We start from the raw sequence: 20,684 nt of genomic DNA, 5'->3' as shown, positions 1-20,684 counted from the left end.
TGGGTGCCCAAATTTGAAAAAAAAAAAAACCCAATGCAGGATTGTACTAAAACCGATATATCTAAACTGTTTTTAAAGATAGATTCAAACAGTTTTTGCAATGTATTTGCAAAAGTATGTTCTACAAACTGTCTGTAACAGAATTTTGATATTAGTCCCTACGTTTGTAAAATAAACAATTAAAATTTAGTAACAATTTTCTGATTTCCTTTCTTGCAAACAAACGGACATATTTTTTAAATGAAATCAATTAACGAAATTCTGTTACAGAGAAAAGTTTCCTAATAGTCTAAAGAATGTGTGTTTTAAATTTCTTGCATGTATCTTTAATAGTTCAGAAATTATATCCATTTTTGTCTGACAATATAGCAAAAAAATGAAGTTACTGGAAACCGATAAAAGCGGGCGTGTGATTTAAAAATCCATAGCGCAGGAAGTTTAAAAACGACATCTCAACATCCGATAAGGGCACAAATACCCAAAAAAATGTTATGCAATGCATTCCACACATATCAAAGGGTATTTTAAAGAAAAAAAAATATTTTTGAAAATTTAATTTACCGGAAACAACAATAAAAGTTGGCGAGTGATTTAAAAATCCATAATGCAGGAAGTTTAAAAATGGCGATCCACATATATCACAGACTATTTTAAAGAATTTTTTTTGAAAATTTAGTCATTTTTCATAAAAAATACCATCCTCTCCCCTTAAGCCTTAGAAAGTTAGAAATCACTTGAAAAAGTATTGTACGAAATTAGCCGTTTATAAGATACAGTAAGAAGCGACATACTGTAAGTACGAATATTCACTGCAGTAATTTTAAGCCTGTTAATAAGGCAAGACATTATTTTCAGCGCTTTTATTGGTGTTTTACACGAAACAATATACTTCATATTACTGTCCACAGAGTAATAATAGCTTATACGAAGCTAATATTTCCACGGGCGCCGTGGCTTAGTTGGTTAAAGCGCCTGTCTAGTAAACAGGAGATCGAGGGTTCGAATCCCTCCGGTGCCTAAAGTTTATATTATAATCTTTTATTCAGTGCTGGATAACAGTAACAACAACGCTATAGTTTACGAAGACATCGTCGCTTCGTAGTAAATGTATTTTAGATTCATGAACTTACGTGAAATAGATCTACGCAGTTTTGGCTTTTGCGGTTTGCTCCAGGGAAAAAAAAATTGAATCCGATATCACAAATAATCTGTATCAGCCCTGGGCAAAACAGGGGAAGTGAAAGGGACGCAGAAACCCCCGTTCATGTCCGCTTCGCTTACACCAGCCGTGACGAAAATGTGATTGTGCGCCGAGCCACTGTGTAACCTGCAACGTGCATAGCACCTATGGAGGGAGGCGAACACCGGAAGGGGAAGTGAAGCAACTGTCTCACTTACTAACGGATTTTCATTTTCCTTACGTCAAGCACTTAAATATAATTTTATACAGTACAAACTACAAACTAATGTTTAATACATCCAACGAAGAATGAAATGAACAATAAAACATAGGACACATTATCACAACCTAAAAGTAGCTGTCTTCAGAGCTTCAAAATCAGGAATTATGTCACTTACTGCCAGTCGTAGTTGATCACGAAGGTATCTGTCTGTCAGTCGTGATCTAAATTAGGTTTTTACTATTTTCACTGTTGAAATTAATTTTTCACAAACGTAAGTTGTAGCGAACATCGCTTCAAAAGAACAAGCGAAAGAACCAAGCTTCGGATATTTATTTTTTGGCAAAGATTTGAAAGGTTGAACATTTGTCGAGTCCTTACATCTAGCTTTCATTTAACATCACATTGTAAATATGTGAGTTTAAATTGAAGATCTAACCGCATTATTCGTACATCTGAAAAGGATCGACGTACAGAGATGATGATGATGATGATGATGATGATGATGATGATAATAACAACACTTAATCTTTTAATATTTCATCAGTAACATGTAGTATAATAACGTTTTATGTTATACAACCGTTTTCCTCGTAATACTTGTGAACAAATCATAGGTACATTTCACATTCTCATCATATTGGCAGCAAAAAAATGCGTCCTCCCATCCTACTTGGAACTTTCGTTTTTGTAGAGGTGCATGGTTTCGAGAGAGACATATGCCACTCGCAGGTCAGAGACAAATACAAATGGAACGGAGTTTGACTCCAGTGAGTGAGAGGGTGGGGGTTGTGGGAGGTAAGAAGCAAGAGAAATGCATGGCTATCATTGCGAACCACAATGTGCTCGCGAGTCACATTTTCGCCACGGCTGGCGTACATCGTCTTATAAAGAAACGCAGAGTAACGTTCCGTGCATCAGTGGTGGAATTTAAGCGACCAGCAGCAGCCGAAAGTTCGTAAAAGCTATGGTGTCCGCTGATACAATCCGTTACTGACCTTCCTGTCTGCTCAGCACAAAACATTACTGTCTCAGCGCGTGGAGGTGGAATGGGGAGTTAAGTGATGGTCTCCAGTGATTGAGTCGAGTTATTTACACCTGGTCTATACGAAGGTCACTATCCAGCTGTATGTATTTCAATATGACGGTGGTACACAGGAAAGTTGGAAAAATGTTACCTTGTTAGAAGCTGTGAACAGAATGCAGTTTCATAAAGTGGGTATACACCAGAGGGGTTTAACTTTTATGATGCACGGAATACCTTCATGGAAGTTCATCAGTTTGCCGCATTGGGGTGGACTGTTGCTAGCTGTATTCCGATGGGAATTATGGGAATAAAGTAGTTATAAGTGTTGTCAATCTGATAATTTTAAATAAATGTTATGGGAACACGTTATTTGCAGAATTTGCCGGTTTTTAACATTATTATTATTATTATTATTATTATTATTATTATTATTATTATTATTATTATTATTAATTACACTCAATAATGACAATAATAAATACAATTAATAAAAAATACAATAATAAATTAATAATAATAATTAATACTACTAATAATAATAATAACAATAATAATTTTTTATTTATTTTATTGGGTTATTTTACGACGCTGTATCAACATCTAGGTTATTTAACGTCTGAATGAAATGGAGGTGATAATGCCGGTGAAATGAGTCCGGGGTTCAGCACCGAAAGTTACGCAGCATTTGCTCGTTAATAATAATAATAATAATAATAATAATAATAATAATAATAATAATAATAATAATAACAATAATAATAATAACAGGGAGCATTCTAAATTAAATGAAGCACGATCACTTAAAATAGCATTTGAAGTAACTCTAATTTGTATCTTAACCCTAAGTTCGGACTAAAACCCACGAGTGTGATATGTTCATATATCTGCACAAGTACCTTTCAACATTACACTCATTTCGCTGACAACTCACTCACTGCACTGGAACTACGACACATTTCACTGATTCTATCCTGATTTCACTAACACTTCAAAAACATTTCACTGTTCAAATTCTTTGCACTGCCACTATAAACTGTAAAGCTTCATTGACAGAAACACACTTCACTTACACACACACACACACCACTGACACAACACACTTCACACTTCACTGACACAACACACTTCTTCACTGATATAATACTTCAGTAACAAATATCAATTACACCCTTTAAGTAGTGTGTATAATATACTACCGTCTATTAGTAAAGTCCTTAAGCCTATTTTTAAATACGTTTTTGGTTATTGGTAAAGCCTTTAGTAAGTCTGCAGGTAAAGCGTTTCAATCCCTGATAGTACTATAGAGAAAAGAAATATGGAAGAGAAATTTCGACAAGTTAGGAAACAAGATGGAAAAGCTACAGAGGAATAATCGAATGTCTAGAATAATTGAGTGAAAAGTTTATGTTGTTCGTGATTTTTATTTTGAGCAAGGATGGGATTATACGAATGTTTGGGATTTGAAATAAAATGTTGATATTTATTTTCATTTCTGCCTTCATAGCCTATTCCTCGCATTTAAATTTATTTTAATAAGGCCGAGGCTTCTAGTCAATTTGCTTCTTCATTCTATGAGGCCTAGTCTTCGAAACAACAATTCAGTTGCTAGTTAAAATGATTCACACATGAATATGACGCCAGTGAGTTGTGTGGAACTTATAGTACTGTATAATAATATATCATTACAGAAATTCAATTCATTTTGGAAATTAATACTACAGTTATATATTTTAGAATTACATTGTAATAAAATCCTCTGATTGAGATTCTGGCTAATATGTACATCTGTTATCAGGCAGTACATCTCTTTTGATGATATGTGTCAGAGGGAGAACAATTGTTTGTATGTATCTGAATTCTGACTAGTGCAATATGTGGCTAGTCGGCGATGTATGGAATGGAGGGGGAAAGTAACTGGCCATCCTACCTCATCTCCCAGCCTAGTTGCCTCATAAGTGGTGTCTTTTTGGCATCACTTGTGAGCTTCACACCTGTCTTCGGACAGTTATCTAAACAACAACTGTAATAAATGAATTATCATTTTCTGCCTTCATACTTTCCACATTTATTAATCATGCCCATTTGTGTACGAATAATATTGAATTTATTTCGATGCCATATTATTAATTAGTCTCCCATTTATGATTTATCACAGCTGGTTGAATTCGAAACTACATTGTTTGAATCACATCATAATTTGTCATTCAAGTTCTGTAATTAATGACATCAAACAAAAAGTTTAACCAGATTTCGCGATTGTAGAACGCATAAACGATTCACATTTTAAAACATTAATTGGAACAGGAATGACATTTTCCAGGAAAACTGTGGAAAATATACATGATGGAGAATAATTAACACAAATTCTAATTGACTGCTGAAGTTTTATGCCTATGATAAATCCAGCAGAATAACACAAATTCCAGTAAATTGGTGCACTGATATATATTTGGTAAGCAGAGTAGAATAACTAACAAAAAATCTAATTGACTGATGAAGTATTATGCATATGGTAAGTGTAGTAGAATAACACAAATTCCAATACAATGGTGCACTGATATATATTTGGTAAGTAGAGTAGAACAACTAACAAAAGGTCTAATTGACTGGTGAAGCATTAAGCATAGGGTAAGTGTAGTAGAATAACACAAATTCCAATACAATGGTGCACTGATATATATTTGGTAAGTAGAGTAGAACAACTAACAAAAGGTCTAATTGACTGGTGAAGCATTAAGCATATGGTAAGTGTAGTAGAATAATACAAATTCCAATACAATGATGCACTGATATATATTTGGTAAGTAGAGTAGAACAACTAACAAAAGGTCTATTTGACTGGTGAAGCATTAAGCATATGGTAAGTGTAGTAGAATAACACAAATTCCAATACAATGGTGCACTGATATATATTTGGTAAGTAGAGTAGAACAACTAACAAAAGGTCTAATTGACTGGTGAAGCATTAAGCATATGGTAAGTGTAGTAGGATAACACAAATTCCAATACAATGGTGCACTGATATATATTTGGTAAGTAGAGTAGAACAACTAACAAAAGGTCTATTTGACTGGTGAAGCATTAAGCATATGGTAAGTGTAGTAGAATAACACAAATTCCAATACAATGGTGCACTGATATATATTTGGTAAGTAGAGTAGAACAACTAACAAAAGGTCTAATTGACTGGTGAAGCATTAAACATATGGTAAGTGTAGTAGAATAACACAAATTCCAATACAATGGTGCACTGATATATATTTGGTAAGTAGAGTAGAACAACTAACAAAAGGTCTAATTGGCTGGTGAAGCATTAAGCATATGGTAAGTGTACTAGAATAACACAAATTCAATACATTATTGCACTGATATATATATATATATATATATATATATATATATATATATATATATATATATATACATATATATTTGGTAAATATATTACAATAACTAACAAAAATTCTAATTGATTGGTGAAGTTTTATGCATATGATAAGTGTAGTAGAATAACACAAATTCCAATACACTGGTGCACTGACATATTTGGTAAGTAAGGTAGAATAACTAACAAAAATTCTAATTGACTGGTAAAGCTTTATGCATATGGTAAGTGTAGTAGAATAATATATATTGCAATACACTGATGCACTGACATATATTTGGTAAGTAGAATAGAATAACTAACAAAAATTCTAATTGACTGGTGAAGTTTTATGGATATGGTAAGTGTAGTAAAATAACAAAAATTCTAATACATGGTGCACTGGTATATTTGGTAAGTTGAGTAGAATAACTAAAAAATTTCTAATTGACTAGTAAAGTTTTATACATATGGTAAGTGCAGTAGAACCACTAACACAAATTTCAATACACTGGTGCACTGACATTTATTTGGTAAGTAGACTAGAATAACTAACAAAAGTCTAATTGACTAGTGAAGTTCTATGCATATGGTAAGTGTAGTAGAATAAAACAAACTTCAACACTTTGGTACACTGATACATATTTGGCAAGTAGAGTAGAATAACTAACAGAAACTATAATTTACTGCTGAAGTTTTATGAACATGGCAAGTGTAATAGAAACAATAACACAAATTCCAATACAGCAGTGCACTGACATTCTATATGGTAAGTAGATCAGAATAACTAACAAATATTCTAATCGACGGTAGTGTTTTGTGAATATGATAACTGGAATAGAATCAAACACAAATCCCAATATAGGCCTACTGGTGCACTGATACTACATATTTGGTAAGTAACTAAGAATAACTAACAAAAATTCTAATTATCTGCTGACGTTTTTGGTATATAGTAAGTGCAGTAAAATAACATAAATTTCAATACACTGGGCACTGATATATATTTGGTAAGTAGAACAGACTAACTAGCCTATCAAAATTTTAATACACTCTACAGGTGAAAGTTTGTAGATTTGGTAAGTAGAGTAGAATAACTAACGGCTAACCTAATACAAATTCCAATGTTTTAGTGAAGATCTTGTAGATTAGGTAAGTAGAATAGACTAACTAACCTATCACAATTTTAATACACTGGTGAAGTCTTGTAGATTTGGTAAGTAGAGTAGAGTAACTGGCCTGTCACAAATTCTAATACTCCCGCGAAGTCTTGTAGATGTGGTAAGTAGAATAGAGTAACTAGCCTATCAAAATGTTAATGCACTGCACAGGTGAATGCTTGTAAATTTGGTAAGTACAGTAGAATAACTAACCTATTACAAATTCCAATATTTTAGTGAAGCTCTTGTAGATGTGGTAAGTAGAATAGACTAACTAACTTGTCAAATTTTAATACATTGGTGAAGTCTTGTAGATTTGGTAAGTAGGGTAGAGTAACTGGCCTGTCACAAATTCTAATACTCCCGCGAAGTCTTGTAGATGTAGTAAGTAGAATAGACTAACTAACCTGTCACAATTTTAATACACTGGTGAAGTCTTGTAGATTTGGTAAGTAGAGTAGAGTAACTGGCCTGTCACAAATTCTAATACTCCCGCGAATTCTTGTAGATGTGGTAAGTAGAATAGACTAACTAACCTGTCACAATTTTAATACACTGGTGAAGTCTTGTAGATTTGGTAAGTAGAGTAGAGTTACTGGCCTGTCACAAATTCTAATATTCCCGCGAAGTCTTGTAGATGTAGTAAGTAGAATAGACTAACTAACCTGTCACAATTTTAATACACTGGTGAAGTCTTGTAGATTTGGTAAGTAGGGTAGAGCAACTGGCCTGTCACAAATTCTAATACTCTCGCGAAGTCTTGTAGATGTGGTAAGTAGAATAGACTAACTAACCTATCACAATTTTAATACACTGGTGAAGTCTTGTAGATTTGGTAAGTAGAGTATAGTAACTGGCCTGTCACAAATACTAATACTCCCGCGAAGTCTTGTAGATGTGGTAAGTAGAATAGACTAACTAACCTGTCACAATTTTAATACACTGGTGAAGTCTTGTAGATTTGGTAAGTAGAGTAGAGTAACTGGCCTGTCACAAATTCTAATACTCCCGCGAAGTCTTGTAGATGTGGTAAGTAGAATAGACTAACTAACCTATCACAATTTTAATACACTGGTGAAGTCTTATAGATTTGGTAAGTAGAGTAGAGTAACTGGCCTGTCACAAATTATAATACTCCCGTGAAGTCTTGTAGATGTGGTAAGTAGAATAGACTAACTAACCTATCACAATTTTAATACACTGGTGAAGTCTTGTAGATTTGGTAAGTACAGTAGAATAACTAACCTATCACAAATTCCAATATTTTAGTGAAGGTTTTGTAGATGTGGTAAGTAGAATAGACTAACTAACTTGTCAAATTTTAATACATTGGTGAAGTCTTGTAGATTTGGTAAGTAGGGTAGAGTAACTGGCCTGTCACAAATTCTAATACTCCCGCGAAGTCTTGTAGATGTGGTAAGTAGAATAGACTAACTAACCTGTCACAATTTTAATACACTGGTGAAGTCTTGTAGATTTGGTAAGTAGAGTAGAGTAACTGGCCTGTCACAAATTCTAATACTCCCGCGAATTCTTGTAGATGTGGTAAGCAGAATAGACTAACTAACCTGTCACAATTTTAATACACTGGTGAAGTCTTGTAGATTTGGTAAGTAGAGTAGAGTTACTGGCCTGTCACAAATTCTAATATTCCCGCGAAGTCTTGTAGATGTAGTAAGTAGAATAGACTAACTAACCTGTCACAATTTTAATACACTGGTGAAGTCTTGTAGACTTGGTAAGTAGGGTAGAGCAACTGGCCTGTCACAAATTCTAATACTCCCGCGAAGTCTTGTAGATGTGGTAAGTAGAATAGACTAACTAACCTATCACAATTTTAATACACTGGTGAAGTCTTGTAGATTTGGTAAGTAGAGTAGAGTAACTGGCCTGTCACAAATACTAATACTCTCGCGAAGTCTTGTAGATGTGGTAAGTAGAATAGACTAACTAACCTGTCTCAATTTTAATACACTGGTGAAGTCTTGTAGATTTGGTAAGTAGAGTAGAGTAACTGGCCTGTCACAAATTCTAATACTCCCGCGAAGTCTTGTAGATGTGGTAAGTAGAATAGACTAACTAACCTATCACAATTTTAATACACTGGTGAAGTCTTATAGATTTGGTAAGTAGGGTAGAGTAACTGGCCTGTCACAAATTATAATACTCCCGCGAAGTCTTGTAGATGTGGTAAGTAGAATAGACTAACTAACCTATCACAATTTTAATACACTGGTGAAGTCTTGTAGATTTGGTAAGTACAGTAGAATAACTAACCTATCACAAATTCCAATGTTTTAGTGAAGGTCTTGTAGATGTGGTAAGTAGAATAGACTAACTAACTTGTCAAATTTTAATACATTGGTGAAGTCTTGTAGATTTGGTAAGTAGGGTAGAGTAACTGGCCTGTCACAAATTCTAATACTCCCGCGAAGTCTTGTAGATGTGGTAAGTAGAATAGACTAACTAACCTGCCACAATTTTAATACACTGGTGAAGTCTTGTAGATTTGGTAAGTAGAGTAGAGTAACTGGCCTGTCACAAATTCTAATACTCCCGCGAATTCTTGTAGATGTGGTAAGCAGAATAGACTAACTAACCTGTCACAATTTTAATACACTGGTGAAGTCTTGTAGATTTGGTAAGTAGAGTAGAGTTACTGGCCTGTCACAAATTCTAATATTCCCGCGAAGTCTTGTAGATGTAGTAAGTAGAATAGACTAACTAACCTGTCACAATTTTAATACACTGGTGAAGTCTTGTAGACTTGGTAAGTAGGGTAGAGCAACTGGCCTGTCACAAATTCTAATACTCCCGCGAAGTCTTGTAGATGTGGTAAGTAGAATAGACTAACTAACCTATCACAATTTTAATACACTGGTGAAGTCTTGTAGATTTGGTAAGTAGAGTAGAGTAACTGGCCTGTCACAAATACTAATACTCCCGCGAAGTCTTGTAGATGTGGTAAGTAGAATAGACTAACTAACCTGTCACAATTTTAATACACTGGTGAAGTCTTGTAGATTTGGTAAGTAGAGTAGAGTAACTGGCCTGTCACAAATTCTAATACTCCCGCGAAGTCTTGTAGATGTGGTAAGTAGAATAGACTAACTAACCTGTCACAATTTTAATACACTGGTGAAGTCTTGTAGATTTGGTAAGTAGAGTAGAGTAACTGGCCTGTCACAAATTCTAATACTCCCGCGAAGTCTTGTAGATGTGGTAAGTAGAATAGACTAACTAACCTATCACAATTTTAATACACTGGTGAAGTCTTGTAGATTTGGTAAGTAGAGTAGAGTAACTGGCCTGTCACAAATTCTAATACTCCCGCGAAGTCTTGTAGATGTGGTAAGTAGAATAGACTAAATAACCTATCTCAATTTTAATACACTGGTGAAGTCTTGTAGATTTGGTAAGTAGAGTAGAGTAACTGGCCTGTCACAAATTCTATTACTTCCGCGAAGTCTTGTAGATGTGGTAAGTAGAGTAGAGTAACTAGTCTGTCACAAATTCTAATACTTCCGCGAAGTCTTGTAGATTTGGTAAGTAGAATAGACTAACTAGCCTATCAAAGTTTTAATACACTCTACAGGTGAAAGTTTATATATTTGGTAAGTAGAGTAGAATAACTAACCTATCACAAATTCCATTATTTTAGTGAAGGTCTTGTAGATTAGGTAAGTAGAATAGACTAACTAACCTATCACAATTTTAATACACTGGTGAAGTCTTGTACTTGGTAAATAGAGTAGTGTAACTAGATTGTCACAAATTCTAATACACTGTGGTAAATAGATTGCAGCAAATAGTCTATCGCAAATCCTAATAAACCTGTGAAGTGGTGTAGATCTTGTAAAGAGTGTAGAGTTTTTACAAATTCGAATGGACTAGAGGAATCTTGTAAATGAGGTAAGTTGGATAGACTAACTGTCCTATCACAAGTCCTTATAAACTAGCGAAATCTTGTGGATCTTTTAAGTAGATTAGACTAAATAGCTTACTACAAATTCCAATAGACTGGTGAAGACGTTATTAGATTGGAATAAATAGTATAGCATTAATTATAATAAAGTGAATAAGTATTTCAGTTTATAAAATATAATAATTAATAAACTTCAATTTTAATGGTCTAGAGGAAATTGATGTTATGAGATGTAGAGTAGAATATTTGACACAAATTATTATGTGGATATTTTTATCTCTGGAAAGTAAAGTAGAATGAAACCAATTCTAACGAACTGCTGTAGTTTATAAAACGGTAAGTACAAGGAATGATATTTTATGTTAGCATTTACTGTTATGAGTCGTAATACAAGAAGAATAATATTAATTGATAGTGGTAAGTTATAATTATATTTTTCCAGGATAGTTGGACGTTCTGATGGTGTAGGCCTAATATATAAGTAGGTTTAAAGTTGAGTTTTTTCTTTGCTTTCAAATCACGTTTGATCTTATAAAGTATTTGTCATAACAACTTATAAACTATAGAAAAACTGAAGATTTTATTTAACATTGGTAAGTATACCCGAATTATGCATGTGCTTTGTTGTAGGCCTATTAGTTATTAACCCTTGAGCGAACGCTTAAGTTTTTAATAACACCATTTGACAAACGGCACACTTCATATTCTGCTGCACTCAACTGTATTTCCATGAATTTAATAAATAATATTTCTCGTCTCATAATAATCAATGGCATCAAGTGAAAAAAATCGACTGGTATAAGGCATTATTTGTACTATATACTTTTTATCAGTGAATTTATTTGGAATTTAATTAAATATTACAAAATTCTTACACTTGTATTTAGCTGGCTCGATTGAAATTCTTTACAGTATAACTTATGAATGAACAACAGCCTCGAACATTATCTAATTTTTGTTAGACTACTATATCTACTGTTAGTAGACGAAAAATTGTTACAATTAGCCACAAACTGGCGCTTTTCTGATCGAAGCGGATGTAAAGTAGAAGAAACAAATAATATTTCAAGTCCATAGCTGTTCTCTTTATTTCAGTGTCTGAGCAAATCCTCGGTCCAGAATTCAGTGACATTTCTGTGATTTGTTTTCTTAACCCAAATTAAGTATAGTAATTTCATTAATATCGTTTCTTCACTTCTTGTTTCATTTACGATATTTTTCTCTAAAACACTGAACACTCTCCTTCACTGAATGTATGTATTTATGTATTGTGTAATTTTTTCATTCAGTCCAAGTGAAATTATTTTGAAATGTGGCCTACTCGTCTTTCACTTGCTAGTCCATTCTCAGTAAGAGTTTGGTTCCAGAAAACTTTATTTATTTTTTTTCGCAATTATTAATTCTCTTTTACTCCTTCCTCAAGAATCGATTTTGTTCTACTTGAATTTATCCTCTCTTCCGACAAGGAAAAAACCTCTTGAGTGCAGGAACTTCGTTTAATGTCTTCGTTAGATTTAGAATCACATTAGTCAGAAGTGCCAACAGACGCATTTTAATGTAGCCTAAGTCATATTGAAAGTAGAACATAAAAACTGAAAAGCTAAAATTACTCACACTAGCGGACGCGTGGCGCACTTTATACAACAAATCTACATTGTCTCTCTTTATTGATATTTATAGCACTTGCTAGAAAAATGCACAATGCACTGTTTATTAAGTTCTTCAATGTAATAATGAAGAAAGAGCTATAATTCCTAATTGCCAATTGTAAAGGAAACTGTAAAGATAATTTCATTTCTATAACTTTATGTACAGACGTCTCTGGCCGAGGGTTAAGTAAGAATTCACTCATTTTATGGAAATATGAAATACATTTTCCATGCATGCAGTGGACCTTCTGGTACTGAAATTTAACACAAGTAAGTTTAAATTTTGAAGTTAAGATTTTGCTTTGCAGAATGTACTGATGAACATCTATAAGTTAAGTACCTAAACTTAAACATCATGACAAAATCTGGAGACTGATGTGTAATAGACGTAAGTATATTGTTAATGAACTTTTGTATTATTACCATAAAAGGTTTTTTAATGGATTTCAATTACACTATACAATCATCCGTTGGGTCTTTTGGGACTGAGCGCAGCACAAGCAAGTTCCAAAATGTAAGTTAACCTTTTACTTTGCAGAAAGAAAGAACATTACACAACATCTAAAATACCAGAACCATGACAGAATATTAGAGCCTCCTGTTACATATTCGTAAGTATATTATATTTATGCATATCCTTTGAGACAACCATATTCATACATAACGTAAATTTTCAAACAAAATGTCCCAGCAACCAGTGGGTCTTCTTTTACTGCATCATGACACACGTAAGTTCACTATTTAAATTATTATAACTTACTTTTCCTTTCCAGAGAACAAAGACATGGGAAATACGGGATATAAATTCAGAATAATGGTAAAAAATATGTAATTATTTTATTGCAAATAGAATAAAATTGGAGACCACAAATTATTTGTATACTGCAAGAGGTGAGTAATATGGTATTGCAATCTCGTTGAAAATGTCACCCTTCAATGCATGCCATCTTAATAGTATACCGTGTGTTCATTTCAAAACTTCCCGCCTTGAATAATTATTTTAGATGTGCAAGGGACACTACTTTGAGGAAAAACAAGTCGATGTAATTTTCGAGGGAAGTTCAAAACCATTGCTGATTGAATTTTCTGTTCCAGTCCTTCACCCCATCCATATCCACTTTTGAATTAAAAATTTCAACCCATATCTTCAGACATCAATTTAAAGGAGGCGATAAACCATAGTCTATCCGTCTACCAAAATAATAATAATAATAATAATAATAATAATAATAATAATAATAATAATAATTACTTATTTACTGGCTTTTAAGGAACCCGGAGGTTCATTGCTGCCCTCACATAAGCCCGCCATTGGTCCCTATCCTGAGCAAGATAAATCCAGCCTCTATCATCATATCCCACCTCCCTCAAATCCATTTTAATATTATCCTCCATCTAGGTCTCGGCCTCCCCAAAGGCCTTTTTCCCTCTGACCTCCCAACTAACACTCTATATGCATTTCTGGATTCGCCCAATAGTAGTAGTAGTAGTAATAATAATAATAATAATAATAATAATAATAATAATAATAATAATTTCGTGTATCCGTTTCTAAAATAGAGGTAGATTACTATCGTTCAATGAATTAAAGTTTAGTTGATATTATATTGTTCTATTACTGTGTCTACTAGAAAACAAATGTGTAATTTGTCTGGTAATACTGTTGTTCCGTTTGTAGTGGAATTGTCCGGCAGTTTTTTATTTTGTTTATTAATTATATATGCTTTAAAATCTTAGGTCATATCGTATGTGTAGGATATTTGGATATTTGTCAATAGATCGTGAACTATTGTTAAGATTCTGTTTCTATTGTCATTTATTGTAAATGGCTTGTAATCCTTTTTAAGCCCTATAATCGTATTATTGTTCAAAGATATCCGACCTTTGAGTTTATGATCGTGTAAGCGAGCTTTCTAACCACGGGAAAAGTGAGAATCAAAGATATAAAAAATTGGCAAACTTTGAAATAGTTCCGCTAGTTTTCAGTAGGTGACACCATAATTGAGGCGACTAAGAAAAATGTTGAGGAAAATTATGATGTAGATTAAACATAAATTATTCTCATAATTGACAATATCAGCGATGTCAAGCTAAACACAGTGTTGTTTTACAATCAGCAAAGGGGGGATGAAATATTAAATTCTACAATGCGGTATATTTATGTACGATTGGCAACACTGATTATTATCTTCGCCATCTATTCATAGAAGTAACAACTAAAGAAGCCACACTTACATCAACAAATTATCGATCACTATCTATTAGTAGAGTCAGATATATTTCAATGCCAGTGTACATATATTATATTATTATTATTATTATTATTATTATTATTATTATTATTATTATTATTATTTTCATCATCAACTTGCTGTTCAACACCATATCGTCAATAAGAAAATAATATGAAAGGCGATGATGATGATAATAATAATAATAATAATAATAATAATAATAATAATAATAATAATAATAATAATAATAATAAATAAATACAGCTAATAGACGTCGACACTGTCATTACACTAATAATATATGTAGGAATTAATAAATTATTATTTCCTCAAGAAATTATATTGTAGAATGTAGAATGTTTTATTTTTGCTGGCAGAGTTAAGGTCATCATCATCATCATCTTTTCCACTCAACCAGTCTTAATTTAATACAATAGGAACATACATATTTAAATTATGAATAATTACAATACACTGAAGATTCTACAGCAATATCCTTGAGTTAAATTTTAACAAGTGTTTGTTTACTTAATTTGAGACGAAAAAGTAAAAACTTAATTATGAGCTGATGTAATACAATTCAATCTATATGCAATATGTAAATAATTATAATTAATTTGAGATAACTAGTTCGTTAAATGATGAGAATTTATTTAATACTAGTTTACTGTAATCTAAATCTCAAATAGGCCTATATCGGTTGTTTCTATATTGAAAATATTATTGGTAAAGGGATCATGGTCTTACTGTATAAGAAGAAGGGATAAGATCAATAACAATTTTTAATCCAATCACAAACATCCTAGTCACACGTATGGAAACTTATTATTAATAGCAATTGCTTTGTAGAAAAAGTGCGGGAACACTTTACATGGAAGAGCTTTCCATCACTGTCACAAGCAGATGCGCCTTTAGTTCTCTGGCGTAAAATCAATAATGCAATTGGACACAGAATGTCGCTTTGAATCTGATACCCGGAACGTGTAAGTAAGTGATTAAAAATAGAGAAGTCAATTACACTGAGGAAATGAGTTTTCTGTTTGCTGACATTTCCTGCTCAAAGACTGATGGAACTGAACCACGAACAGTGGCGATCTTGCTTATAAACTTTTCTTTGTTAACTCTATACAGGGTTATTCTGAATAGTTTACAAACAACACAAATTAGTTGTATGAGATCATAACGGATACTTTGCATCTGGTGGAGCTTTTTTATATTCATTTATGTGAATTTGTAGTAAGTTTGATATTTTTTTATTAATTCCAAAACAAGGACATCCGCCAGGCAGTTCGGGTGATCATGAAGATCCAGAAATAACATAAATAAACAATGTATATCAAATAAAAGTGAAAAGCTACGTACCGTATTTATATGTCGTGAACAGAGAAATTTATATACATACAACGCTAATTGAATGTCATTGAACAGGAATTACAGAAACAGTATCGCACATATTTACGAGAAGTTATTTTATAAAAGACTAGTGGCTTGTGCATCAAATGCTGCAAACTAAGTTCATTAGACGTTCAAATAAAAATTTTACAGATTTATTTTCAATGAAGAATACCAGACATTTTGGAAGTTATTTGCTTCCATAGTAATGAAACATACTCCCTCTGAATGGTTTTTTTATGCCAAATAATTTTTCTTGAACATATTCACCTTAGTTTTTTTTAGTTTCAACGCGAAAACGCAAGTAACAATGTCAGGACGATCAGTGGGTTTTTCATGTGGGAGTAAAACAATAGCTGTTTCAGGTTATTGTCGATTGTAGGTTTGTAGGCCTCTTATTTTATCAGTGAGTAATACCTTTTGGTCTTTCCTTAGGAACTGTAATTTTTGCGCTCTCTCGAGCCAATACTGAAGAGAATGACGAATATAAATATCTACACTACACCGCCATTAAGTATATGAAAAAGAGGCAACCCCACTTGATTAATAACTATAAAAATATTTGATTTCTATTAACAATATTATCTTACGTAAGTTTTGTAGCCGCCACTCAGTAAATTATAGAAAATATCAAGATCTAATTTAAGATATTCTCTACATCTACTTACATAACCCCAAAACGTTTCACTTTCATATCATTAATATAGGATTAAAATATGTATAATTAATGAAAAATAGTCACATCATGGCATTAACTATAATAATATTTCATTTCTAATGGTAATAATGTCATCAAACCACCTCAAGTTTTGTAGATTTTAATATCCAATATACAGCTTTAGTCAGAAAATTACACACCGCAAAATCGGACCTGTAAATTATTTTTAGTAAGTCTTGAAGTTTTTAATAACCAATTGAATTTTAACTCTAAATATGTCAGCAATCCTGCAGGTCATGGCCTTCGTGTAATAGCCTATTGTTTATTGTAGTGTGTGTTTTGTTTTATTCTGAAATGCAATAATTAGTTCTCAAAATTGACGAAAGATAGATTTTGGAAAATAGGAAAATTATGTAGGAAAACTAACGTTTCACTGAAAGTTACTATTTTTCTGAAAATCCTTGGATGCCAAGCTTCAAAATGAGGGGTCATTCATTAAAATCCGTTCAGCCGTTTTCCCGTAATTTCCATTACCAGTTCAAATTATATATATATATATATATATATATATATATATATATATATATATATATAGAAGATTATGAAGAATTAGTAGTGAATGTTTCGATATGTTAATCCAAATATTTAGAATGATCTGACTACATATACCTAATGCTTTTAGGAATGTGTTCGTAAATTTATATGAGGTATCCCAAGCCCCAAAAAGGAGACCTTTCACCTCCCCTGCTTTAACAGGCAAGTCATTTCTCTCATTTAAGTGAGGTATGCATGGGGGGTAAGTAATCTCCTTTTCTTCTTTAACATCCGCGGCCTGTTCAATATTCTTCTCTATTCTTATAGTGGGGTCCAGAATTAATCCTCTTCCATGACTTCTGACAATCGTTATAATATCTGCTCTACGCCTGCTTCCTTCCTCATAATTTCATATGGAAATAGAATAGAAATTCACGTGAAAAAGATATGTATTTTTTTTTCCAAACAGATTTGTCAATAATGAGACAAGGACGTTAAAATTTGTAGTGAACAATAACATTCTCATCGAGGATAATTATAACAGTTTTCTTCATATTTAAGATGTAAGGCTATACCGTAGAAGAGGGTAAAGTCGATCAAAATTTTGCAATTTTTTTTATTATATTGAGGTTATGCAATCGAGCGAAGTTCCTCAGATAATAGCATTTTGTTATCATATCCTTCACTTATGAAGGCACATTACAAGAATTGAATTACAATATATAAAAAACTGATTTTTTTGACTTGTGATCGAAGTTACCTGCTTAAATAGGGTAAAGTCGATCACCATTGAATTTTTAGTTTAAGATCGATTTTAAAATATTGCGCAGTAAAGTCGATCATTGTTTATGTTTTTAAAAAAGAAATTAAGTGTATTACACATATTTTATTTGTTACAAGGGATATAAAAACAATAATAATCTACAATATATGCCTACAGCATTACATAGTGTATCTTTTGTTACTGTGATCATACTATTTGATACAATTAGGCCTATAGGTCTCCACTGTACAAACGTGACTATGACTGCCAACTTATAAAACATAAAAACACATTTTAATACTTCACATACCAACAAACAAAGATTTAAGAATTCAAAATTTACATTGAAATAACACACTTCAATTATAATCTAAAATGCAATTCAATATTCCTTGGGTTTATGTTAGATGTTATTTGAAATCTTCCCCTCCTCATGTCACTTTAGAAACTATAATACGTTGTTCCCATAGTCAGGTACAGAGGGGTGTACAAAATATATTCCTTTGGCAGTGCTTCTCTTACGCAAGAAATTCACCATAATTTCGTCTTCCTCTTTCCCCACTATCCCATCAATATAAGCTATACCATGACACTTTTATGTTTATAAGTGTTAGTTGGAGGTATTTCGGTGAACAATTTATTCTTCCTGCTGGTCCTAATTCTGCTTCGAGTAGGTCGATGGCATGATCGACTTAACCCTACAAAGGTACAAGTTTTCTTAAAATAATAAGTTTCAATACTAACATTTACGAACTGCAAAACTATTATTTCAGGATACAATCTCAACGAAAAGTACTTACGTATACTTCCTGTCTCCTTTCACTGCTGACGATAATTTAGAGTTTGTAAGACTTTGTTTTCGTTTAAGAGAAAAAGTTGAGAATAACAATTTTCACTTCAACGGGAATTACACTGTATTACCATTGTTGGCATGCGCAGGATTTTTGTTGTCCTTCTCGCTTACATTTTCAATGTCAGGCAATAACGTCAGCATAACAAAACTTTAACAAGTAACTGAGAAAATATATAATTTTCAATAAAAATCGCAAATGTTCGATTATACACCCACTGATTGACTTTACCCACTTCTACGGTAAGATATAAAACGGTATCTGTCACATTGCACAGATCCACATGGATAATCACTGTATTCGGAAGCCAACCTTAAAATTCTTCTGTCTAATTGTGTCTTGTGGCATACCAAGCAGGCGTATGCATGAGGGGAGAGGTCTTTGCTCGAGCGTTGGAGGCAGACCTTCAAGCTATATATACGACTGCATGAGGACAATACTCCAGCAGGGTGCGTAATGACAGATATAGGGTCACAAATAATATCGTAACGATCACAACAATGAAAATGTATTGCAAACCACTTAGCACACAGAATGGATGTTCTTCGTACAGAAAAAGCCGTGTCGGTACAAAGCACACGTCGTCCAGAACATAAACGGCAAATACAACAACAGACATATCCGTGCCCGACCGGAGAAGTCATGTATTACATTGTGCATTGCGTCTTAACACTCAATTTGTATATGTTTTCGGTATCTTTGCATACACCGAAAGCTTAAGAGCTACGTCACGCCTAATGTTACTACATTCCTACGTTAATATTTTTAAATGTTTCATAATAATAATAATTATGTTTCGTAATATTGAAAATATTCAGATTTAATAACTAACTTACTTACTTACTTACTTACTTACTTACAAGTGGCTTTTAGAGAACCCACAGGTTCATTGCCTTCCTCACATAAGTCAGCCACTGGTCCCAATCCTGAGCAAGATTAATCCAGTCCCTATAATCCATTTTAATATTATCCCCCCATCTACGTCTCGGCCTCCGCAAAAGTCTTTTCCCAAAAGGTATCCCAACTAACACTCTATATGCATTTCTAGATTCGCCCATACGTGCTACATGCCCTCCCCATCTCAAACGTCTGGATTTAATGTTCCTAATTACGTTAGGTGAGGAATACAATGCGTGCAGTTTTGCGTTGCGTAACTTTCTCCATTCTCCTGTAACTTCATCCCTCTTAGTCCCAAATATTTTCCTTCAGATTTAATACCAGGGAATAAAATTGATCAAATGCTAAAAATTCCGGTCCCATTTCTGATTGACATTTGGTCTACAAGTTATTTATGCTAAAATCTAACATTAATCAGCGCAATTTGACGTTACAAATGATTCGAAACAAATGCTGTTAACAAAGTTTTATACATCCAAATTACGTTTAGGCCTATGTATTGTGGGTCCCTATCACCACGGCATGGCGCGTCCTCAGGTTGCGGATAGAGGAGACGGCCTCCAGATATGGAGGGTAGCTGCGAATATATTGAATATGCAGTCGTGGACAGCCGATAAGGAGTGGACCTCCAGTTTGGGGATTGGACGAAGGACTAACAACCCTTCACCGTAAAAAAAACAGCTTGTTACGAATCCATACAATAAGTCTCGGAAGGAACCGATTGCGGGCTTATGTGAGGGCGACAATGAACCTGCGGGTTCCTTAAAAGCGGGTTCTTTTGTAAGTAAGTAAATTACGTTTAGACCTACATACGTTTTGTAAGTCTGAAC

General features: G+C 33.2%; 1 long non-coding RNA gene and 1 other non-coding gene across 3 annotated transcripts in view; both read left to right on the top strand.

Annotated features, from left to right (window-relative positions):
- The window catches only part of LOC138702323 (uncharacterized), a 187,352-nt gene that overhangs the window by 3,524 nt on the left and 163,144 nt on the right, over positions 1-20,684 (top strand). The gene's annotated exons all lie outside the window — the stretch shown is intronic.
- Positions 945-1,018, top strand: TRNAT-AGU (transfer RNA threonine (anticodon AGU)). The gene has a single exon. It is a non-coding gene; the product is annotated as a tRNA-Thr (tRNA).

The sequence above is a fragment of the Periplaneta americana genome, chromosome 6 (assembly GCF_040183065.1).
Source record: "Periplaneta americana isolate PAMFEO1 chromosome 6, P.americana_PAMFEO1_priV1, whole genome shotgun sequence".
NCBI lineage: Eukaryota > Metazoa > Arthropoda > Insecta > Blattodea > Blattidae > Periplaneta > Periplaneta americana.
Note: the sequence above shows the minus strand (reverse complement) of the source record. Positions and strands in the feature narration are given on the sequence as shown.